This window comes from Melospiza melodia, chromosome 2 (genome assembly GCF_035770615.1).
Source record: "Melospiza melodia melodia isolate bMelMel2 chromosome 2, bMelMel2.pri, whole genome shotgun sequence".
In the NCBI taxonomy this organism is placed as follows: Eukaryota; Metazoa; Chordata; class Aves; order Passeriformes; family Passerellidae; genus Melospiza; species Melospiza melodia.
Genome location: NC_086195.1, coordinates 75,505,661 through 75,525,249, shown reverse-complemented (window position 1 = coordinate 75,525,249; position 19,589 = coordinate 75,505,661). Strand labels below are relative to the sequence as shown.

The 19,589-nt window shown below is 34.8% G+C and overlaps 1 protein-coding gene across 4 annotated transcripts in view; it reads right to left on the bottom strand.

Moving 5' to 3' along the window:
- The window catches only part of CNTN5 (contactin 5), a 611,453-nt gene that overhangs the window by 295,314 nt on the left and 296,550 nt on the right, over positions 1-19,589 (bottom strand). The window lies entirely within an intron of this gene.

Here is a 19,589-nt window from a genome sequence, read left to right as displayed (position 1 = left end):
CTAGAAAAACCAACAGTGTAATCTAAAAAAAAAGTACCTTAATAGGTCATGTATATGGAAATAGCCTCTTAAATTGACCAATTAAGTCATAAAAGATAAAATTACATATCATCATTAGGTATTCTATAAGCTACTCTCTAAAAAATAATGAACATTTACCCTTTATTTGATTAAATTTTAAAGACAGTAGGCCCACACAGAAATATTTTTGTTCCATTGAACTACAACTCCTAAGAGCGATTTAGATTCCTAAACCCCTATGATGATTTTCATTAAAACCACCTCTGTTTTTCATAGTTCAAGACCTGTGCTGCCCCAGCTTAGTCAAATAAGTCTTTCTCCCAACTGCAAAAGCAAAAGCAAGAATCAAGTCCTTCACATAAAATGCCAATACTGTTCCCCAAATTCCACTTATTTTTTGAGGGTAAGCAATATTTTAAGAGAATAAAAACCCCCAAATCAGTGAAAATCATACCATTAAAATATAAGGTAAAATGTATTAGGGAAGAACAGTAACAGATTTTCAAAATGTCATTTACCCTACATTGTAAATGCAAAATAAGATTTTGATTTATTCCAAAAAATAAAATAAACAGAGTAGAATCAGATCTTCTAGGTTCACCTATATCAAAGTGAAACCTCAAAATAATCTTATGACTCCACCCATTCCAGCCAATGTTTGTTTTCAATTTTTTCAAATTTTCATTAACCATTACATTCATGTTACAACTCTTTACACCCACAAGCGGCTTTATGTAAATTATAAATAAAGCCAATAATTACAAACATTACATTAACCTTATAACTTGGTAGGAGTAGAGGTAATAAACAAGCTTAAACATAAGAAATTTGTGTTGGATACCAAGGGAAAAACAAACATAACTGTGGTTGAATACTGCAATATGTTTCCCAGGGAGGCTGTGGGATGTCTATTATTGGAATTCTTCAGGACTCTATTGGACATAATCTGGACTGGCTATCATGATAGAACTACCCCTGCTTTTAGCTGATGGCTGGATGAATTGATCTCCAGAGGTCCCTTCCAATCTCAATTTTTCCATGATTCTACTATTTTCTTCTGTCTGCATTTTCACTGTCAAGCTTTAAAAAAAAATTAAAAGAAACCAACCAACCAGAAAAGAACATGTGCTATAATGAGAAAAGAAAACACTTAATGGCAAAATAGTTAAACATCTTTTGCACTCCTGGTAGTGTCAGTTGGTCTAACAATGTCAATACTCCATTAATCAAGCCACAGAAGAATGCACAGCACATAATGTTCATACTTTGAAAACCACCCTTCTTTATGCTGTCAGTTCTCTAAGAAGTCACAGCTCCATGGAACATGTTTAGCAGTGACCCATGGCAATTACCTAGTGAGGGGAACTTGCTTCTGTAAAACTGTTTTTTGGAAAGGATGGAATACAGAGGAAAAAACATTATTGCAACAGATCTGAATTTTCACCACAAATCCCTCTCTTTCTCTTTTTCTAAGAAACTGTACAAGGTCAAGGAGATAATAAAGACGTTATTCAATCATTACCATCTAAAATCAAACAGCATTTGCTAATAAAAGCTTCTGTGCCTTAGCTGATTATATTCAGAGGATTTATACAGAGATTTATACAAATGTGTCTGCTTAACCTGGTAAAATTTCTTTGGCAGTAGATCTAGAAAATGCCAAGGTCTGTCAGATGAAACTTCACATGGTCTTTTGCTACTGTGCTAATACATGGGAGAATTTTGAATATGTATTATGAATCTGTACAGCACTGATATAACAGTTATATTAATTTATGTTTTTTCATGTACTCTAAGAGGAAAAGAAACGTATCAGAAGTGGAACTCAAAGCAAACTTATTTTTTATTTATCTAGGTCCCCAAGAAAATATTTGCACTATGATGAACATTAATTTTAGAAGTACCGTATAAACTACTGAGGACAGTACAGACTACAGTCTTTTTTTTTTTTTTTTTTTTGGTTCAAGCACTGTCAAAGAAAGCTTTTAAACCTCCTGTTGTGGGTTTTTTAAAGGACAACCAGGAATTATTAAGTAGAGAGGTATTGAATCAAAAATTCAAGCTGTCCTTTCGATTAAGAATAATGAATTAATTAGAGGCCAAACCATCTGTATTTCTTTGTCAGCAAGAAATTACTGTGTCATGGATTATGGCAGTGTATAACACCTACCAGAATAGTGACATTGTAATGTCATCATACTCATATTTTCATCTCTTTTTTGATGGGTGATCATGTCATTACAAAGGATGTGAAACACAACATCACCATAGATCATCCACATAAATCTATGTAACTCATGATAAATTCACGACACTGTTTGTTTTGCAGTCACTTGTCATGCTGAGGGTACAATTGCTCCACTACAACTGAGACAGCTCAATTCCTATTTTAATGTACTACTTGAAATTCTTGCCTCTCTGTAAAACATAGAGGAAAAAAATATACTTTTGACTTGAAACTTACCAAAATTAGGAAACATGCAGAAAATATATACCACAATACCCTTAAAAAAAAAAAAAGCTAAATCATATGACACAAATACACGTACAGAAACACATTCAAATTCTAGCCAAAAATAATTACTGAGCCATATTGCATTTTTTTCTTGTGAAAAAGATTGCAGAAAAAAGGCTGAATTTTAAACATTTGTATTCAGTGATTAATGTTTTCCATCTATGTATACATATTTTTTTTCCCTTTTGCTTAAAAGAAAGGTTCAAACCATCATGACTTCTTTACAGGAATAGCCAGGAACAATGTAGATCCGTGTGTAAATTGAATCTTTGTCTTCTTTTTGAGCTCTGCTGAACAAGTACAAAATAAATGTAAATGAGGAAGGGAAGCAGCCAGAGTTCCTTAGAGTTCCACTGGGAATGTAAAGAACATGTTGCTAGTGATATTTCTGCTGTTGTGTTTAGTGCCAACAAATCTCCAAAGAAATTTTTTTTTCAAAACACCAAACTGTTGCAAACCTCAGTTAATGTGCTCTGCATAATAGTACTTTTAAATTCATACATGGTTCCTTTCTGCTTTCTCAAGCTAAGCACCTAGAGACCCCAAAGCAAGCCAGGGAAAAATAACCACTGCATATATTAGAAAATTCATAACTACAAAGCCCTAGTCTGTAGAATTACTACACTTTTTACTATTCTACTTGACTGTCAGTACAAGGTGTTTTACAAGCATTAAAGCCAACAAGTCAAATGGGTAGACTGATATAATGTTAATATAGAAGTTTTCAGAGCATGTTTTGTGTAGTAATGAGATTATAAGAAAATGTATGCAAAAGAAGACAGAAAAAGAAGTGTGAGAGAGAGAAGGAAATGGTAAAATGTTGCTAACTTAATCTACCACATATGTAAAGATGTGGTAGATTATCCACAAAATGAAGAAATGTTTTTGCTTTTTTCTTGATGCCTCTCTAACTAGCAAACTTAATGCCAAGGTCTGCTGACTTCTCTAGGAGCAGAGCACCTGACGCACAAGGAGCAATAAACTGTAGGACAAGTCTATGGCATGCACATTACTGTTAAGGAAAACAATTCTGACCAAAAAAAAATCCTGCTTCTTAGCAAACTCCCAATGTAGTACCTACATTGATTTTTTTTAAGCCTCGACTGTCTCAACCTGTTTCAGTACTGATTAACTAATTCACAGATCAACTAAGGTTGGAAGGTACTTCCAGACATCATTTAGTTCAACCCTCATACTAGAGAAAAAACACATAGAACTGGTTGCACAGGATCATGTGCAGGAAGTTGTTGAGTAGATAAAAGGAGAGACTCCACAACCTCTCTGCACAGCCTGTTCTCAGTCACCCTCAAAGTAAAAAACTGTTTATTGATATTTCAGTTTTACTAATTACAGTGGGCACCAAAAAATCAAAGAGCCTGGTTCTATCGTCTTTGCACCCTCCTTTCAGGTTCTTGTGATATTGATCACATTGGCCGGAGCCTTCTCTTCTCCACACTGAACAAGCCCAGGTCTCTTAGCCCTTTGCATTGGAGATGTACTTCATTTCATGGCCCTTCACTGGATGGCCTTTAGTTTGTCCATGTCTCTCTTGTGGTGTGGAGTCCACTGGACACAGCACTCCAAGCGTCACCTCACCAGGGCTGGCAGAGAAGCTGTGGATGCTCAGTCCTTGGAAGTGTTCAAGGCCAGGCTGGATGGGGCCCTAAGCAACCTGGTCTCAGGGGAGGTGCCTCTGTCCATGTCAGGAGAGTTGGTATGAAATTACCTTTAAGGTCTGTCATAGGAAGGGGACCAGGACACCAGAGGGCTCATCACAGGTCCAGTTTATTGAAAAAAGCATCAAACACTTATACAGCAAATAATAAGCTTATGAATATTCTGTAAGCCAAGCAATCTATTGGTTAAACTATACCATCGACTCTTCCTCATTCCTTAGGGGTTACATCTCTCTTTTCTCATGTCTCTTTCACTGTTTGTTATCCTACTACAGCTAGGCCCAAGGACACACTATCTAGCAGGTGCAGGACTTGGAATTAGCCACGGCTTTGTACTTTTCCAGTCTGTAGTCAGGTAAATTTCCCAACAAAGGTCCATTCAACCCAAACCATTCTATGATTCTATGGATCTATGATTGTATGATTTTATTATAATGTGTTGGTGAAGGAAGAATACCCTTTTGCTTTTAAACTCTTCAGTTAATTCCTATAAATATAACCATTTAACATATTTTACTTATTCTGTTGTCACATAGTTCGGCTGCTCACTTTCAGAATTCACACTTACAGAGATGATGTGAAAAAGGAATGCAAAAATTAGCTAAATGACAAGAAGCAATAAACCTGGGAAACAAGGTGTAACATCAGTTGGAAACTATACATCTAACAAAATCCTATACTCTTTTTTCCCTAAATACTCCCAATAACTTTGAAATAACAGTGGGAGTGGCAGTGTCTGTTATAACATACTGGTAAGATAATTTGATTTGCTGCCTTATCAAAGAATAGTCACTTCCATCCTTGATCTACCTAAACCGGCCTTGTCTTGTGAAACCTGCCACAGAACTCTTAGATGGTGTTATTGCCTTGTCTCATAAAACACTGTAAATACCATCATTATTCTTGAATAAGGGAAGGTGAATACAATATCTGATAAAAAAGTACCAAGTGGAAATATAGACAAATATTCTTTAGTGCATGTCTTTTCTACATGTCAATAGTAATTCTAGTTTTTTAACCATTATCTAAATTCTTTCTGACAGAAACACGTTGAACTAATTATCTTCTGATGCCTTTTTTCTTAATAATTTCCAATTAAGCACAAGAAATACTTCCATTTTTTCATCTAGAAAAGAAGTGACAGCCAAGGAGAACAATATTTATCTAACCTTGACGGTGAAACAAAATAAAAGCATTAGTGCACTAATTGTGCACTAATAATTCATTTTTATGTACTTCCAGACATCAAAACTTTTACTAATTTAAGTAATATGTCACTCTCATATTGAAAAAGGTTGGAAAACTTCAAAAACTTCTCTCAGAGCTTTAATACTTTCATTGCATGAGAAATTTTCAATTTCATAACTAAAAATTGGCTGATTTTGTGTAATTCTTTCTACATGTCTGATTTTATGTAGAAAAAAGAGAAATAAGTAAAAAAGCATACAATGTGATGACTACACCCCATTGTAATGATACTAGTGAGAATGATTAATGAGGCTTTCAGCCTGTATCCTAAAATAATCTCTCAGGAGTGTTATTCTTGTCTTTGCTGATAATACCTGGAGGATAGACTCTTAATTTAATGTGCCTGAATTACATTTCTAGTATAGGAAGCAAAATTGTGTCCACTTAATTCCAAAAGTCTTTCATAGAAGGATGATATGTAAGGCAAGTATATATATAACAGATTTACAAAGAAACACATATTTTAGCAGCTCTTCATATTAATTAAAAAAAAAGCACAAACCTATCCTATGGATGGCAAAATAATTTCTGCATAGGGCTTCTGTTTGGAAGATTGAATGATTTGTTTGGTTGTCTACAGTTAAACATAGTAGAGGTAGAGTTTTGCAATGTATCTCCAGAACTTATTTTAGAAATGAAATCTCTATGTCTATATGTATATCTCATCTTTATATCCACAGATGAGATAATTAGAATTCTGTAGTTGGCTGATTAAATGAGAATATACTATTCTAAATCTTTCTACATTTACACATGATCCATTTAGGTTTTTACACTTCTGTCCATTATGAATTCAGGCAAGTACTAAAGCTAGTTAACTGTTAGACAGCAAGGTATTGTAAATTTTACTTTAACCATTTGGAATGTGTGATCTAACAAAATTAACAAGAAAAAATTTCTCATCCTTGGGGTTGTAAGGTTTACTTGGTGAATCTGCCTTAACAATTGGGGCGGCAGAAGGAGTGGCAGAGTAGGGCAGCAGGAGAGTAAATTTAGTCAGAGTTTTAAAAGCCTCAGGAAAAGGCAGTAGAAATTAGATTTGAGCTGTGATTTGGCACAAATCTATCTAATAGGAATCCACACTAGTGCATTTGTATAAGACTGATGGATTTGATTTAATCTTACCAAAAAAATGAACACTAAATTACACACACCAGATGAGGCTAAACTCACTTTATCACCAATAGAATGACAGTGAGTCATTTTTATGAAGTTAATCAGCTCATCTAAGGTATAATGAAGACTCTACTAAAGGACCAGCATCCATTTAACAATTGTTTTTCTTTTGCTTTTTCCTTTTTTCCCCTTTTCTTTCTTTTTTAAAGGCAAGAGGACTATCTGAAATTCATATTTCTGCAAATTGAAGATCAAAGCCATGGTGCCATACATGCTGCTACAAGAATGCTCTTGTCTCTACATAATCTCTAAGGAAAATATCCCTGGCTCAATCTACTTCTCAATTACAGAAATGCTCTTTGGGCCTGGTTGAGGCAATACAGAGACCAGGGCAGTTATTGCCTTATCTCGGATTATTTGATTAGCATGTCAGTTGAAAGAGCCACTGGTCAAAATTCTCTAACTTGTTTTTTAGAAGTCCAAATAAAAACCTTTCTGACATTTATTATCTATGACATTTCAATGTTTCCTAAGAAGCACATGGAGATATCTTGAAAAACGTTATACAAACATCTCTAAGTAGTCTAAGCAGCACAATTCCTCATTTTCTGAGTCTTAGTACTTAATACTTCAACACAGTCCCTGAAATTTCCTTTTTCAGTTTGAAGCAAGAATTAACAGAATATTGACTTGCTATTAGAAGAATGTGGTGCAGAATGTGAGGGACATACAGAAATAACTATTTGCAAATCATAAAAATTATGTGGTAGAGACATTTTTACCAAGCAACTAATATGCCCAGGAGGTCTCTGCATTTTCTCTATGAACTAAAATATAAAGGAATTGTGTAGGTCAAGCACAGAAATGATTAAAAGGCATATATACACAAATCAATAAATCCCATTAAACCAGTCCCTATTTGAATTTTGGCCTGTTTGACATTATTAAGATGAAGCTGGTAATCTATTAATTCCATCAATATTTAATATTCTGAGATTACAAATAAGAGGGAATAATTGTGAGCTAATTAATAGAAATCTTTTCCTTCTGCTAAAAAATATGATGTAATGCAAAATCTGACATAATTTTGCTGTATTTTTATATCAAGAACATAGGGGGTTGTTTACTTAGGTAATATGTGGCCTTTAGGATTAATCGTCTCTAAGTGTGTGGTTCTTGGAATTCATAATAAAAGCTTAAATGCAAATTTAAGTATTTATCTATTTGCAATTTAAATTTAAGAAAGAGGAAAACTACTGATATCACTGCCGGCTATGATAATGTTTCACTGAACACAAGAACAAAACAACTTCCACACTAACAAAAATATTTCTGGAAGGAATAAAACACATTCTCTGGGTTCAACTATAAGAACTTCTAAAATTATGTCCAAGAATTTCTGAGAACACATACTCTTAAAGACCTGCCAATCCTTCTACAGTGTTGCAGTAACTTGGGCAGACATCATAATGTGCTGCAGATATGCCTTTGAAACCAGAGCAAAGGCAAGTTTCAAGGCTCCCAACCTGAAAAGAACTCACCAATTGCTAATGTTTTTGTACTGGTTACTCCTAGACAAATTGAGCAAACGCTAGACAAATTTACTCTGAAATTAATTATAAGAATATTGTGATCAGAGCCTTGGAAAACAGTTTTGATGAATTTTTCTGCAGATGTATTAATATTCTTTGTGGATTTAGAACCAGGACATAGATCTATTTTTAATCCTTTACTTTTATTTCATGCCAAAAAATCTTCATTAAAGCATGCTGTGACTAGAGCTAGGTTTTTTATTTTACAATTTCTCATTTCTTAAGCATCAAGTAAATACCAAAATCACGCTAATTAAATCTATCTTTGGTAAGAATCTTCTCCCATGAGCCAGTCTCATAAATCACTGAAATCTTTATATTCTTTATACAGGTAAATAGTATATATATTTGATACCTACAAATATTTTAGGAATTTTGAGCTTAGAATATTGTTCAGCACTGTTTACACAGTGGATTGAAATAATATAAGACTTCCCTATATCAGCTTTTGTAGAAAGAAAACTGATCGTAATGTGTGAGTATAAGAGGGAGAGAAGAAATTTAAGTAATTAAACAGATATGAAAAAATATTCCAGGAAGACTCAGGTTGTAAACTGGAAGCCTTTCTAGAAAGGCATGTGCTTTCACTCTATTTGGAAGATTAATTAATATTTTAAAATGAACTTTTTCACTGAAATGAGTAATGCAAATATGAGGTTAATTAAGAAAAGTTCATTACAAAAGTCTCTAATTTATGACAAAATATACCTTATCAAAGTGGAAACTCAGTAATTTCTCCTTTTTAACTGTTGCTAAGAATTAGAAATATTTTAAACCATAATTTTCTCAAGCCTTACATCAAAAAATAATTAATAATTTTAAAACTGTTTTGCTTGTAATAAAATTCTTATCAGAGGTACTTTAAAACCTTACCAACAAATGTAAGGGCAACTGACCAGAAGGAACATAAAAGTGAAAAATACCTGGTGGGTTCCTTGGAAATGGTATTGAATTGAATCACTGTTTGTTTTTTTTTCATATACCACACAATCAAAAGGCTAATTTTTTGCTTTAGATCTACTTCATTTTTCTTATAGTAGTTTGCCATGTCTACTATACTCTCAGACTGCACTACAGGACTCGCTGTTCTGTGCAAGTTGGGAGACATGCAAATGCACAGCCTTAACTATGTAGAATAGAGTATAAATTATAAACATTGTTTAAGAGCATACTAACAGAATAGAGAAGACTGAGACAGTTTTAGAGGAGTTTCTTTTCTCTCAGTTTTTAACAAACTTATTTTTTCGTTGCTAAATCTAATCTAATGGGAAATTCTGAAATGCAAAGAAGGACACAGGATATCTTGCTAAACCCAGTTTCTGGTATTTGCTTTGACATCCTTAAAGATGCAGTTTAAAAGTTCTTAAATATTAAACAATTATGATGCAAACATCAAACTATAGAGCACAGTGGAAGTCTAGAAGTACATACTGGTTAACTTTTAGATTTTTGTTTGCTTTGCACTCTTTCCTATTAAACAAGGTAATCCAATTGTAAACAATCTATGTAAGGAGTTATACAAACTAAATCGTGTTAAAGTGACTAAGTCCATCACTAGGCCCCATTTCACCCAATAAGTCAAATCAATGGTGAAATTAATGTAACAAGAGATCTTCAATGGTTTCTTTTTATTTCACTATGTCCATTCCTCTTTGAGTTGCCCAATTTATACATTATTTATGATGTTTTTCCATAGATATGGATGTTAAACTCATTAAAGTGACACATCAAACACTGTTACAAAATTTTAAGAACTGCCCAGTGAATGGAAAAAACAAATTCTATTCTTTGAAAAATTCTATCTGAAATGGTCATCAAGAAATATGAGTTAAGCAAAGAAAAAATATATTACAAACAGAAAAATATGCTACTTTGAGTTAGAAATAAATGATAGGTACAAGTGTATACTCTACAGAATTTTAATGTTTCATGTTACTCCTGGTGGGTAAGGTCACCAAATCAGAGTGCATTTATTTTCCTGCAGATATGATCATTTCACTCCTCACTTTCTGCCCATCTCTGACATATGTACTTTTTGAACAGATCATCACAAACATGACTTTACAATATCTTAGCAAAAAAATAGCAATGAGACAAAAGGCATTCATTTCTGTATTCTACCATTTCAGCAAATTTTCATTCTGTGTTTTTTTCTATGTTTTGCATTCTAAAATAATTTTTGAGAGGTTTCTCATTTTTTACTTTTTGAACAGGGTAGGGCTTTAATGACAAGTAAAAAACAGTTGGAGAATCATCTAGACCAAGCAACTCATTTAAGAGTAGTTTCCACAGGGCTTAGAGGAAAACAGCATCTTTAGAGAGAATTTTCAGAAATGCTAAGTTACACTGTCAGGAAATATTTATGAACATGCTCATCTTTTTCTTCTAAAATGGCTGACTCTGTGATCCATTGTTCTTTTTTTAATCACTTTAAAATCAATAGTAAATTTCAATGATGCCACATCCCCTTGCAGATGATAAAATTACATTCTTTTTTTACCTAACTCGCTTAAATCACAGGCTTAGTCAGAATGCCTGTCTTCACATTTCTTCCTGGACAAAATGAGAGCACTATCATTCACAGTGTTATAGGGGGTTTAAATACCATCACTTGCAATTCTGTGCTGGGCAGAGATGATACTCTTAATGGCTGTGTGGTGAGCCATAGCAAACCACCTACAGCTTTACGCTGAGCTAAATTGACACTTGGTGTAGTGCCATGACTGTGACACTCCCTTTGCACAGTTGCACACCATACTAAGGGCAAGCACAGGCCTTGGTGCACACAGCACAGGGTCACACCCCAGTGGACATCAATGGCACAGGAACAGCTTAACCACTGAGCTCACTGTATTAGCTGTAGGGATGCTAAGATTAAAACATAAAAATCTACACAACCTCCTCACTCCCCCAACACACAACCACAGAAAATATTTCAATCAAAACCAGCTCTGACGGAGTATTTAACAGAATACTAGAAAAGGCCTTTCTACTTGAATACCCAACATTAAGGTAGATAAATTCAAAGAAGTAAACTAAACCCACTGCTGAAGTGGTCTCAGTACATAGCACATCTAGCCATGTTGAATAAAAGCCAAAATTGCAGGATATGTTCTTCGCTATTATAACATTTTCACACTACTGCACTTAATAGGGAAAAGCCTCCCTGTCAAAGCAGTCCACTGAGCAAAGCAGTTACCAATCTCAGTGCTGCATGGAGCTTGATAAACTGCCTCCCACTGCTATATCATGGAGCAATATATGCATATATCCCATTTTCTGACAGGAGTGAGATTTATTTTTCACACTCTTTTCATTCAGTTTTGGGAAGACATTTAGTCACAGTGCAGTTAAGAAGTTGCTGTCACTGAACTGCTAGCAACAATTTAAACAAAGGCACTATAGAGTTGACTAGTGCATCAAGTCTGGGACAGCAAGAAGTTTCCCCACATTCATCAGCTACCTACATTCATCAGCTCACACAGCTATGAAGTGTTTATTCATCGTTAGAGATGTGACCTCTCCACATCAACCAGCTTGTCTCCCACGTAGAGAAACTGGCACATTTTACTCTTACCTAATTTAGAAATTTTTCCAAATAGCAATAAGGTTTTCAACACAGGTTGATGATTACTATTTTAGGGTGACTCGAAAAAGTGTTTTCAAGTGGTAAGAAGACATTTTACATAACAATTGAGAAAAAAAATAGAAACAAAACCACATAAGTGCATTTTTTAAATATGAAGACTTCAGGTATGATACAGGGAACAAGTAATAACTTCATATTGTCTAAAATTGCTCTGAGTTTAACCTACTGCCATTACTCCAAGGGGAAAGCCTGAGAGAAAAAGGGAGCAATTCCACCTAGGGAGCAAAGGAGAATACTTGCAAGGAAGCAGATTATTTTATGTGTGGCCTTCTAACACAGATAGTTATCATATATAGAATAGCTATGGATATTAGCTGTGGGAAGAAAATCATATCATTGCTGAAAGTTTACAACCTTAAAAAGTTGACTTTTTATTCAAACACAGCAACGGGTTTATCTTCCTGGGTAATTTCTGATGGTGTTTTACACACATTCCATTTTTTATGCTCTAAATTTATTCAACCCATGGTAGCAATTAGTTTCTCTGATGTTATTTGCAACAAAAATCTTTTGCATTTGAAAGAGCATTTACCCTAAAAGTGTGGTCTGTCGTTTGTCAGTTTAATCTTGTGTTGTCATTAAGTATAATTTACCATGCTAGGTAAAGCCAGAAGAGACCACCATACACACTTGGCAACATATAACTTGAAGAGTCCTGAATGGAACTTTTAACCAAAGAAAAGTAAACTCTGGAAGTCTCAAGAACACAGAGAAATTTTGCAAGATTATGTTTGCTACCTAATGCTGGAATTGAGCAGTGAGAAATAAATACAGAAAACACACTTGCAGGTGTTTTTGGTTATTGGTGTGGTTTTTTTCCCTAACATGTTCCCTAACAGAGTATGGTTTTTTTCTCAGTTATTTACTGCAAAAATTATCAGCAATTTTAGATTTTTCTTGAAGATTTCCTTCTTTCTTAAGATTGTTCTTTATAGGTAGGAGGCAACCTTTAAATTAGATTTTGTCAGAAGGTTTGAGCTTGGTATTCCTTACGGTTAAAAGCACCAGGTGCTATTTCTTGGAATAAAGCTGGAGATGAACCAACAATTTGGTTTGCATTTAATCTTGCTCATGTGGTTGTAGGCCAGTAAAGTAGCAAAAATTCCTGAACACATCTAACCTGATAATTTGATAGCATATTGAGAAACTTCTGAGCAGCTCTATGAAAGTAAGCAATAGAGAACTTGCTATGCTCTGAATGAACACCCAGGGGGATGCAGAACATGTATGAAGGGGAAACAGGGATTAGTGCAGCTCAAAATGACTTTGAAGGCAACCCAGCCTTACTGTCTTACAGTGCAGGTACATGCACACACACACACAAACTCACGTATTCATTTATGTCCACCACAGAATTTCTATTAGAAACTTGAGAAAACATTTAACTTTTAAAGTTATTTAATTTTGCTTTCCAACTTAAAGCATTGTCATATCTGCCAGCCTCCTAGCAGACCTCTTCCAATATTGGTTTAACCTCATTACTGAAAAACTAGTATCTCATTTCAAAGCTGAATTTGTCATAATCTCCAAGGTTTCACTGCCTTTTTATTGCACTCCTATTAGAAAAGGCCAGGTCAATGCTTAAAAAACGTTGTGCTAACCACTAATGACTTTTTGAAATGAAGTTAATAACTTATTATGTATTTGTGATATTGTTACTGCTGCTTGGAAACTCTAAATTATTCCCTATTATGAGCTAACTACTCCTTGTACATGTCTGGCACTGGAAGTAAGAGAAAACAGACTTAGTTGCTTGTTAAGACCAAGTATTGCTCTTTTTATTACTTGCGATCATGAGAAGTGATCATCTAGAAGCACACTTGAAGAAAATGATAATCACTTCATAGAATGAAATACTTTTATCAGCAAACCAATTACAAATATTCCTACAAAAATTATATTACTGTTGCAATGTGTAGTATAACAGCCAAATTCCCTGTAGTATGAATGGAAGTATAAGATTCCTGGGGATGAGGACTTCTGGTGAAGGCCCACACACTGCAGTATTTGGGAAAGTATGACATGGAATATCTGAGAAAAGTCATAAGAACAATTTTCAACATCTTGCTGGCCAGCAGTAGGAAACCAGCTTTATAAATTGAACATAGAAAATTGTAAAAAATAAAGAACAACCCAGACATGCATACAAGCAGAAGGATTTAACCTAAAAATATTTTCTTAAATCCATACTCAGTGTCCTTTTTTGTGCCTGGAATTTTTCCCATTCTTAACACTCATGATTATTTAACATTAGATAACATCAGGAATCTGGAAGTAGTAAATATCTTTTTTCCTTTCCATTCTTCTTTTGAATTAAACTTAAAGAAATTGCAATATTTATCAGATAAGTGCTTTGCTCCCTGATTCAACCAAAGATCCAGGAGAGAGAGGATATGGACAGCAATCTGCCTTAGTTTTCAGTGCTGTGGCTGTTTTCTTGCCTTGCACCCTTTGCAAATGCAGTACGTCAGGATGAGCAGTAGAAGGTTTAGGTGTGTTATCTCTCCCATTTTTACTCTGAAGTCTGTGAATGGGAAAGTCCCCAGGCACTAATACTTATCGAGAGCTCTGTCTCCAGGATTTTATGCTCAGCTATCAAAGGTGACAAAGCTGCATGGTATTTCCTATACTGCCATCAGTGCAGGGCCAGGAGTCGGGGGCAGGGTACTGTGGGTAACTGCATAGATTTATCAGTGATAAACACTGGTCATTCATGTGTTCATCACTCATATGACAGAGTAGCAGCTTTTCACATGCTGTCCGCTGAATTGGGAAGGACATTGTCTAAAAAATGGAAGAATAAAAATGAGAAATTGTCCTGGAACTCAGAGTGGTATGCATATTTATATACTTTGGTTAATGAATTTGTGAACCTTAGGCTATGAATTTTAATCCTGTCCATGGCTGCTGTAGTTCTGAAAGTTACATATTGAGCAGGTTTGTGATGTGTTTTGGAAGCTGATAAGTGCAAATGATAGAGACAATTCCTAAAAGCCCCCAAGCAGCCAGATGGAGAGGGATGGGCACGAAAAAGACAGGAAGCACCTCAAATCCATGCCAGCTGCAGGTCAAAACTATTACAGGACGTGTGTTTGCTTGTGCTCTTTTACTTAAGAGCATTTTTGTAAGTCTCCATCCATATTATGTTCTAGCAAACAACTGCTCAGAAAAAGTCCTGCTGATTCTAACTTTGAACACCATAATGAGGGATACAGGGAAAAAAACCTCTATATTGAGGCAGTCATTTCTTAGTAGTAAGAGTGTTTTATGTGGAAAGGAATGAATGGTGCATAGAGATGAGTTTTAAGGACAAATGTTTACCCACTCAATGCTATGAGCAGTGACCGCAGGGTCTCAGAGGTACTGCCTCTATCTTGTGAACTCTTGCTACTTTCATTATACCCATAATTTTATTGATGCCATGAATTATACAGTCTTACAGAGAAAATGAGTCTCACTTTGACCCAATTAACATGCAGAAGGTAATATTACAGAAGTAGATAAATGGGCAGGGGAACAAAAAGGCATACAGAATATGTGTTAGATTAAAATAGAATTAGAACTCTATAAATAGTTTTCACTCTATTATGCAACTTTTAGCATATATTTAAATTTGAAACATCTTGTAACAGGCAGCAATAATTATTAAAAGGAATGACAGGAGTCCTATTCTCAAGCTAGCTTTTTTAAGTATCTTACATCTGCAAATAAAATCCACTATCTTAATTTTTCTATAAATCATGAGATGATAATCTGACCTCATTTTTTTCTGTTATAAAAATACTTCCAAGAGATCTACTTGTCTCATTAAATGGTCAGGGGGTTCTGTTTTAAAGAAAAACCTTTCAGTAATATGCATTTCCAACTTCTCTGAGAATTCAGTGCAAGAAAACTTTAACAAGCCTAGACAAAGAAAAGGTTCTCTGCTTTTTCACTCACTCTGTTCCTAGAGTGAACCAAAAATAAATAGCCTTTAGTACATGCATAAAAGCCAACTCTAAAGTGATTATGGGGAACCAGGACAAGAGGACCCTGGGAGTATACACCCAGACTAATTCTAATGAACTTAGATTAAATTTAAACTAAGCAGCCCTGTACTTTATGTATTCCTGTAATCAAATCAGATTTTAAAAAGTTACTCTGAATTTCATATTTACAGTTTCCCCCATAGTAAACTATTCTTTTGTAGCATGCTGTCTTTCTCTACAGGAAATCTTTATAGGAGGAAGAAACAGAAAAGAAAAAAATCCCCCCAAAACCCTCCAAAAATCAACATTTTTATTCCAACTGTCAATTCAGTAGTGAGGCAGTCCCTAGGTCAAAAACAACAGCTTAATTCTTCTTCAATTCCATTTTGGCTTGAAGGGTAGTATTACAGATAAGAAAGAACATTTCAATCTTGAGATCTTCTTTTATCTGTTAATTATCAATATTTCATAGAAGTTAAATTTTTGACAATTTAAATGTATAACTGTGAGCTGTACTCCTTGACTACCTTTGCCTTAAACCAGAGTAAGATACATAATTTAGTCCTCATTCTCATGTTCAGAAAAATACATTTTTCTCCATTCAAATATTATTTTCCATATAGCCTAAGCACACTTCTATACATTCATGCTTAAGTACAACCCAAAATAACAGAGTCAGTTTTAAGACATAAATGATATAAAAATGGGATCAACACAAACTAGAGAGGTCATCTCTTCTCTTGGATTCTTTCCCTTACCACTGCAAAATCAATACCACAGTGCAGAACTCTCTTCCAAACACTGCCTGCTGCTAGGAGTGATCCCATGATATGATGACTAAATGGACAAGTAAGTACTGAATTTTAACACAGTCTAGAAGAACAGAAATTGAATGAACTCTCTTCGTGGAGCACCATCAATATCTATTGCTCTGTTGTTAACAGTGCATTCAGGCATCAAACTTACTAGGCTGCCTTGAATTGCATCAGCTGTAGGAATGAACTATTTGCAGTTGAAATCATATTTTAATGAGTGCCACAATGTAAAAACATTTCCAAATGCAGGATGATGTAATCAAATATTATAGTTATGGAGACAGTAAATTGCTAGTTGTACAGATGATCTTGTTAAAATAACTTCAAATCCAATTTTTTTAAAATTTTGTTAATTTCAGCTCATATAGCATAAAACTAAACAATGAATAATTATTACTGCACATGAAGTGATTAAAATGTTACCTTATGCATGTGAAAAATGTATGTTATCACATTATATTCAACAATATGTGAAAACAAGAACTGCAGTTAAAAATATTTCTTACAGAAGTTAAATCTACTACATTAATATGGAATAAAGATTTAAAAACCCTAAAGAATCACAAATTAGAATGAAATTTTAAAAAATGAATGCTTTAGAAACCATCAGATATAAGTAAAAAATTAACAGATGAGAGGAACAGCCAATTTTAAATGTGGTGCTGAATGACTGGCAAGAGTTTTCAGGGTATAATGTAATTAAAATAAAATTCTTCTGTAAATATTGACTTTCAGTTTAAATTCCCAAGTAGTTACACACTTTTATGCTATATTAGAATTAGTCACTGCTAATGCTTTTAAGTCTTTGCAAGATGTTGTTTGAATGTAGGTGCCTAAGCAATGCCTGTGGCAAACACCTGAAGCTTGTTCCTGTGTATCCAATTTTAGGATACAGAATTGTCAGCATATGACATGTGTCTCACAAATTTTGAAACGTATTGATGTGTCATACAGAGTTAGGCAAATCTATCTGGAGCAAACTCTACAGATATTTTCTCTAACAGCAGTTGAGAGTAACGAGATATTAGCTATGTGAAACCAACTGCAGGCTCAGGTACATTAGTTTCACAGATAAATACCTTCTGCCAGATGTTAACATTTAAATCAAAGATTTCAAGATAAAAGAAATAATTCTTAGAAAGAAATCCTATATTTAAATTTCTGACATCCTTCTGAATTTTGCATCAAATTCCTTGCAATTTGTAGCAATAAAAATATAAATATCAATGTTAAAAAATTAAATTACATTAATAGGTGGCGGTTGTAAGGTATTACTACTATTGGAATCACCAAAATACAAACATTTATAATGCAAACTAATATTTACAATGTGGCTGATAGTCCAGCACAAAGAAAAAAGAAATTTCCCTGTCCAAAATCAACAGACTTAGATAACACAATGAAGCTACAAGAAAGAAACCAGATTAAATTAGACTCTCATGTATGCATGCAAACCATACACGTTGACATCCATGGGCACTTTCCATTATCAAATTACTGTGTCAAATATAACTTTATTGTTACTAATCAGACTTTTAAATTTCATCTTGTGATGACACAAACCCAATGAATTTTGGAAGAATTTGGGAAAAGAGTAGCTTAGTAACTGCTGAGATGCAATAATCACGTCTTAATACAAGGACAGCATTTGTCAATATCTTAATCTAAATCTTTACAGTTTCATCACTCAGTGTAGAGCCCCAGAGAAGGTGACTTTAGTTACGTTCCCACCCACCCTTAGGTCCCAATATGGACTGAGAAATGTTCCTTAGGCTTTGGCCTTGAAGAATTGCACCTGGACTAAGCCCCTTTCCAGCTTGTCAGAAACACTGTCTATTTCCAGGAAGTAGAAGAGCAGCAGATTTTTTAAAAGAGTAGCCTTTAAAACATATTTTTCTTGGCTGAAAAACCCAAATGGAATAATATTTCTGTTGCTGAACCTTCAAAGAAAGTTACCAACTTGAATTGCATCCAGGATAGAATACTACTATGACTAAAATCCACTTTCTTGCAAACTTATAAAAAGTGATCGTAAGTGAGACCCTTTCAAGTTATGAGGGGCTGATGAGTACTGAAGACCACTGTCTATTGACCTTATAAACAGTGGTCCAAAGTGAAGTTTTTTTTGAGCTCTCCATTTTCAGAAAATACTTGGCTAATGTGCCTAAAATATCAATAGAGCTGTGAAGCCAAGCAAGAACTTTTAGTAATAACAGACATGAAATTTTGGTAATAACCAAGGACTATTTGGACTAGCAACCTCTGAGAAAGAACAAGTTTTGACTGCAGAAGAGGGGCCAGGTGGAGACAGGCAGCACTTTTCTGTGAGAAAGAACCACAATGCAGTACATCTGAGTGCAGGAATGAATGGCAGAAAGAGGAAATAGACTATAAGGTGAGACTGGGACCTAAACAAGATTTTCCACAAAAAAAGTACCCAGCTCCAAGTCCAGGCAGTGACCCTCGGACCCTGGACATCCCATCAGCCACACTGATGCAGCTGGATTGCTGCTTGTCACCTGGGTTGACACTGAAAACAGGATGGGCATCCCCTTAACTGGGTTGGCACTGAGACCGGGATGGGCATCCCGATCATCCGGAGTGATGCTGCAGTGAGGGTTGGTGTACCCTTTTTTACTTTTCTTTTTCCTCTTTCTTGTTCTCCCTTTTTCTCTTTTCCTTTCTTTAATTAATCTCTGCCTTTTTAATGAACCTCTATAATTTCTCCTTTCCCTCCCATCCTGTCCTCTTGATCCAAGACCCACTTCATTGGGCTTAATCACTCTTTTCCCTTTACCCTACACTTTTGTCTGAACCCCACTGCCATGTGCCTACACAGCAGGTCAGGGACTAACATACCAATTTTCATGCCAATTGTATAATTTACCAATAATACTCCATGATTCTTTGCAGACTCTCTCACTTCTGTCATTTTATTCAACCAATGAGCATTTTTGAATCTTATGGGCTTCCTTCCCTTAAGGGTGGT